Source organism: Haplochromis burtoni, unplaced genomic scaffold (assembly GCF_018398535.1).
Source record: "Haplochromis burtoni strain Fernald_Lab_line unplaced genomic scaffold, NCSU_Asbu1 Contig_15, whole genome shotgun sequence".
Lineage (NCBI taxonomy): Eukaryota > Metazoa > Chordata > Actinopteri > Cichliformes > Cichlidae > Haplochromis > Haplochromis burtoni.
Genome location: NW_024582376.1, coordinates 3,153,828 through 3,160,596, shown reverse-complemented (window position 1 = coordinate 3,160,596; position 6,769 = coordinate 3,153,828).

Below are 6,769 nucleotides of genomic sequence, written 5' to 3'. Positions count from 1 at the left end.
CAGATTTTTATCTTAATTATACAATGCTTTAATATATCAATAATGTTGATTCGGTGCAGAATTCAGTGCAAAATGTCTTGTATTGAACTTGGAAGTAACTTTAGCTCTGCTAGAATCACTGACAGTTCTTTCCTTTTCTTCCAAGAGTTAAATCCCTGGACCACACTCCAATCCCTGCCTGTTGTATCCACTTTGTAAGGCTTTAGTCCAGTTCCAGAAGCAAATTATGGCTGAAGTAGCTTGTTTTGGAAGAAAGAAGCACACCACAGCTTACTTAGGACTGACACATCAGAATCAGCTTCATTGACCAGAATTGAACTTTGTACATCCAATCCAATCCAATCCAACTTTATTTATATAGCACTTTTAAAAACAACAAAGTTGACCAAAGTGCTTTCCAATAATAAAACAGAGATAGCAGTTAAAACCCATACTTTAAGCATACAATGAAATCAATAAACAAAATAAATATATAATTAAAAAAGATAAAAATAAATCAGTGTATATACTAAATATCACAACATGAGTAGAATAAACAATAAGATATACAATGAATAAGATTAACAAGATAGAAAGATTAAGAATGATCAACAGCTGACTAAAAACTGACTACAAACTGACTCTGATAATACTCCTAGAAAGCCTTTGAAAAAAAGTGTGTCTTTAAAAGTGATTTAAACATTTCAAGTGTTGGGGCCAGCCTGATATGGAGGGGCAGTTTGTTCCATAGTTTGGGGGCCACAACAGCGAAAGCTCGGTCCCCTCGGTGTTTCAGTCTCGACATGGGGACAGTAAGGAGTGACTGGTCAGATGATCTGAGAGATCTTTGTGGAGTGTATTGGTGTAAAAGGTCTGACAGGTAAGACGGAGCCAGGCCATTTAAGACTTTAAAAGCAAGCAATAAAATTTTAAAATGAATTCTAAAATGGACAGGCAACCAGTGTAAGGAGGCAAGAACAGGGGTAATGTGCTCATGTTTGCGTGTCCCTGTCAACAGGCGAGCAGCAGCATTCTGGACCATTTGCAAGCGCGATAGTGAAGCCTGATCAATACCAATATAAAGTCCATTACAATAATCAAGGCGAGTGGTCACAAATGCGTGCAAAACTCTTATGTAAACTGTTATGTAACTGTTATGTAAACTATGTACATGTTTACATAACAGAATAAATAACAGACAATAGCACCATGACAAAGACAATAACAGCACATGATGATGTGATGGTGCAGAGATGTTGGAATAAATAAGAAATTGATGCTAGTTACCTCTGTTCTCAGGCCCCTGTCTCAAGTCACCAAAAATTCACAAGCTTTGCAGATTTTGTTGAATACAACTGGAACTACAACGAAAAAGGTTTTGCATTTTTTGCTTCCTAGTTTCTCACAGTGCACCAACATGGTGTGAAGTGACACAATATATGTGTTATAAATGGATAAAAACTTTACGTTGTCAGATATGGTTCAAAACAGGTGTGCCAATCATCCAAACTAAAACTCAAAACCTAATACCAGACAGAAGAGCAGTTGAAATAAGAGTGAACTTAAAGAGAATATGGAAGTATACAAAGGCATGAGAGCATGAAAATAAACGTAAGCTTCGTTTCCTCCTTATTCTATAACAAGAGAGAAAATATACTATATTCGGACCACATTAAAGCAACATGAACAATATATTGTGTTTTTTATTTTTAAGTTAGGTAGAACATTTCAGACTACCTCTCAGCTTTTTTGATGTTTGCTTCTTTGTCCCATACAAATTTATTGGTTTCTGGGCACACATGCTTGCCCCTTGTTTATATTCCGCACCTTCTGTTAATGCTGTGATTAAAGATTCAAGCAGGATTTAAAGAAAGCTCTGTCAAGAGAAAGTCTTCATCATAACCAACTGCATGATTTCCCTTCTTCTTATATGGACTTTTGTTGCTCTTTACGCTACTTTATTACTAACCTGTCTGATCTCGTCTTAAAAACAGACCTGCGATTGGCTGTAACCATGCACCTTGGATCAGCTCTTACCCTTCTGATCCCCTGAACCATAATATGATGAAAAGTTCGAATGGGTTTTGTTTTTTTTCTAGCGATGCCAAAAACATGTTCCCTACCCTGTCTTTAACTTGTTTATTTTTAACAAGTTTGAATCGACGATTTTCATAAATGCTATAAACCTTGACCTCTGCATGAACCTGAAAGACGTCATGTCCATCTCCACAAATAAGTCCAAGACCTTGTGATGACTTTATCCTGACATGAACTAATCTCATCTGCCTCCTCTGCCTCTCCAGAAACTCGGGAATGCGTTGACTTGCTAGACCACTTGTTTTTGCTTGACCTGAATCCCTATTCACTCGAATGCTTCCCAGCAGGGGAAAAAATAGCTGTTAGTGACAAGAGTCCAGCATATTCAGCCCAGGCATTAGGAGTTTATGGTTCTCCACTGGCTATCAAAAACCGTCTAGCTAATTAAGTGCCATCATGATTGTGGTTATCTATTCACTCTGTCTACCCAGCTTTTTCCAATCTCACACTGAATGTGTTTAAAGTGGTGACAGAAAGTAACTAAGGACGTTTACTCAACCACTCAGACTGACGTGGTTTCATTTTCTTCTGCTTTATATTTTTTTACTCTGATAATCTTGTTGGCCTGTGGCCCCGAATAAAAAAGCACAGGCTGCCTTATTAAATGCTTCAGTTCTCAGCATTTCCACCAAAGACATTTGTCATCTAAATTTGTCAAATGGTTTCATTTCATTTCATTTAAGAAGCAAAGATGAGGAAAATACATTGAGGTCCATACATTTTACACTTTTTTTCAGTTTTATCTTTGTAAGAAACTGATTGCATTAACTGTTTATTACAGCCATTTTTATGCACATTTCCCTCATTTTCAGAGGCTCAAAAGTAATTGCACAATTAACTGACAAATATTTTCACAGCCAGATGAGGCTTGATATATTAAAAATTAAGGAGACACAAGATGTGAATTGATTCCAAGTGTTGAGCAGGTTGCACTCAAAGAACAAGAAGGCCAGATCAGACATCTCAAAGAGCCTGTGCAGTTTTGAGAAAAAAAATTATTTAGACAGATGTCAAGATGAACTTGTACCAGAATAATGGGAAGAGAAAATATGGAGAAGGAGAGAAACAGCTCATGATCTGAAGCATGTCACATTATCTGTCAGATGTGGTGGAGGCAAAACATCACATGGACAGGTATGGCCTCCGGCAGAACAGGGGTCACAAGTGTTTACTGATGATGTGCCTGCTGGTAGAAGGAGCAGGGTGGATTGTGAAGCATAGGGCGATACTCTCTGCTCAGATTCAGCCAAATGCTGCAGATCTGATAGGACATTGCTTCACAGCTCTGCTTAGGCCAGCAGCCCAAGCAGAGAAGCCCAGATCTCCCTTTTCCCAGCCAAGGCATTCCCCCGGCAGGCCAGCCGAGAGATATAATCTCTCCAGCGTGTCCTGGGTCTGCCCCGGGGCCTCCTCCCGGTGGAACACCTCACCCAGAAGGCGCCCAGGAGGCATCTTGTCAGATGCCCGAACCACCTCAGCTGGCTCCTTTCGATGTGGAGCAGCAGCGGCTCTACTCTGAGCCCCTCCCGGATGGCCGAACTTCTCACCCTATCTCTAAGGGAGAGGCCAGCCACCCTTCGGAGGAAGCTCATTTCTGCCGCTTGTATCCGCGATCTCGTTCTTTCGGTCACTACCCACAGCTCGTGGCCATAGGTGAGGGTAGGGACGTAGATCGACCGGTAAATTGAGAGCTTCGCTTTTACACTCAGCTCCCTCTTCACCACGACGGACCGGTGCAGCGTCCGCATTACTGCAGCTGCAGCCCCAATCCGTCTGTCGATCTCCGGCTCCCTTCTCCATCACTCGCGAACAAGACCCCGAGATACTTGAACTCCTCCACTTGGGGCAGGAACTCATCCCCGACCCGGAGTGGGCACTCCACCCTTTTCCGGCTGAGAACCATGGCCTCAGATTTTGATTGTTTCATTTTAAATCCTGTGTGATTGAAGCAAAACTACAAAAAAAAAAGAATATTATGGACCAAACTGTATATGAATATTTTATTTTTTAAAAAGTGTCACGTAAAAAAAATTACAAATGATCAAATAACTTGTGACCAAACTTTACTTTCAGATGTTTCGACCATAAAAATCATCCTGAAACTGCCTCAGTCCATTTATAGGAAACCCAGTCTCGACACTGGGGAGAACTAATTTCAAAAACCTAACAGGATAAAAATTTACAATTCTGTTTCCAAGAAATTTGGGATGCTGTGTGCAAAGTTAATAAACAGAATGAAATAGCATTAGCATTTGATGTGCTATCTTTGTACTGTCCTTTGAAAAATATATGCTCATTTTGAATTTAATTCCAACAGTCTGAACATGGACATGTTTACCACTGTCTTGCATCATCTGTTCTGCAAACAACACTCCGTAAGTGTTTGTGAACTGAGGAAACAAAGTGTTGTAGTCCTGGAAGCACAATGCAGCTCCAAGATTTCCCCCCCAAAAGCAGCATTTTGCTTCCAGAACAGCACTTTGTCTCAGGTATAATTTTCCTATTCTGGTCCGTTGTTCTTGAACGAACTCATAGTCCAAGAACACGGCAACATTTCTGGATTTTATGTTGCTTCCTTTTTCATTTGCATGTTAGGGTTTTAACTGTGGCATTCATAACAGTTGCTACGAAATGCAGATACATACTCAGAAACTGGAGCTTATGAGGCATGTCTACATGTGCACGTGTGTTTGTGTATTGCTTCTCATGACAGCAGGAGGCACTGCTGCTCCTTAAATGACAAGGTGTGTTATAAATATGTTAGTCTAGTGGAGTGGGTCAGTTTTTATATATACATATATATATATATATATATATATATATATATAATTATATATATATTATATATATATAATATATTAGTAGTATATGAAAAGGATAAGCGGAAGCGAATGGAGGATGGATGGATGATGGATATATAATATATATTATATATATATATATATATTATATATATATATATATATATATATAATATATATAATATATAATTATATATTATATAATATATATAATTATGAAGATATATGAAGAGTGAAATATGCAAAATGCATATATATAATATATATATATATATATAATATATATATATATATATAATATATTATATATTATATATATATATATATATATATATATATATATATATATATATAGATATATATGATATATAATGATAATATATAGATATATAGATTATATACAGAAATATATATATATATATATATATATATATATATATATATAATATATATATATGATATAATATATAATTATATATATATATATATATATATAATATATATATATATATAATAATAGATAGAAAGGATAAGCGGATAGGAATGATGGATGAAATGGATATATAGTATATAATATATATATATATATTATATATATATATGATATATATATATAATAGCAGGTAATTTTGGTAAGCTTATAAAACTGTGCTTACAATAAGGAGTAGGCACCTTGTCCAGGGAATCATTTACAGGTCGGAGCAGATGGTGATATATTAAAATTAGAGCAGAGCTATGAGGAGATTTAAAGACTTGTTGAAGGCAGACACTCGGTGTGGGAAGAGCTCGTAAGGCTGTGTAAAATTTAATTAGAATAGTCTGGGAAGGGATTTTCATCACATCATCTCACACAAGGCTTTAAGGAGTGGGAGTAAATAGAAAGTGCATATTTTCCAAGCACACTGTATTTAATTGATTATTATATTTACATTTAATAGTTTTGAAACTACACATGACCTCTCATGCTGTCAGGAGAAAAGATGGGACCTTATGATGCTTCTCATGAGTTCCTGTTGTTGTGCACAAAATCTAGGATATTCTTGTAATCTGCCAAATAACAATGTTCTGAATATCTACAATGATTTCTTGATTAATTTAATTCACCAGCATCGTGTTTCATATGAAGGTATTGCAACACTCATGTAACTTGAGATATGAGATTATATAACCTACCAGTAATTGTATTGTTTTGGCAGTTCATCGTGGACTTTCATTATTCCTCATTTTAAGTCATTTGTGGGCCACTACAATTTTGTCCTACCCACAAGTTCGAAAATATTCCATGCAGAAAAACACTAAAACACTTGTTGTGTTAATTACACCTGTCATGTCTCCTATAATTGTTAGATGATATATTTTTTAACATCAATAGATTTTTAAAAATAGTAATTATATACTGCAAGTTGTCCCACAGCACATATGCAACATTGTAACCAAAACCTACTTAGCTTGCAAAAGGAAGAGATAAAACAATAGGTGGCATAACAAAGGTGCACAGTCAAGCCCTGTGCTAACACCACAGAACAAAGGTCAATCCTCTTTGACATATTTTCTATCCTTTAACTTTTTTCAAACTAGATTGAATAGATTGAACACTGTCATCTGTATTATCAAAAGAAGACAAATTAAGTTTCCTACCTTACTTTATAGTCTTTATTATACTTGACTTTTTTCTAAGAAAACACTAATACTGATTTGCAGTCCTGTTTCCATACATAAAACAACATGACCAAACATAAAACATGCACAACATTATTAAATAACATTTCTGTGGTCCTGAGTATTTACTTTTACTTTACATTTATATCATAATCTAAAAATAATTCAATTCAGTTTTTCTTTATGCACTGCCAAATCACGATTTGATAAACAGTCACCCCAAGACACTTTAT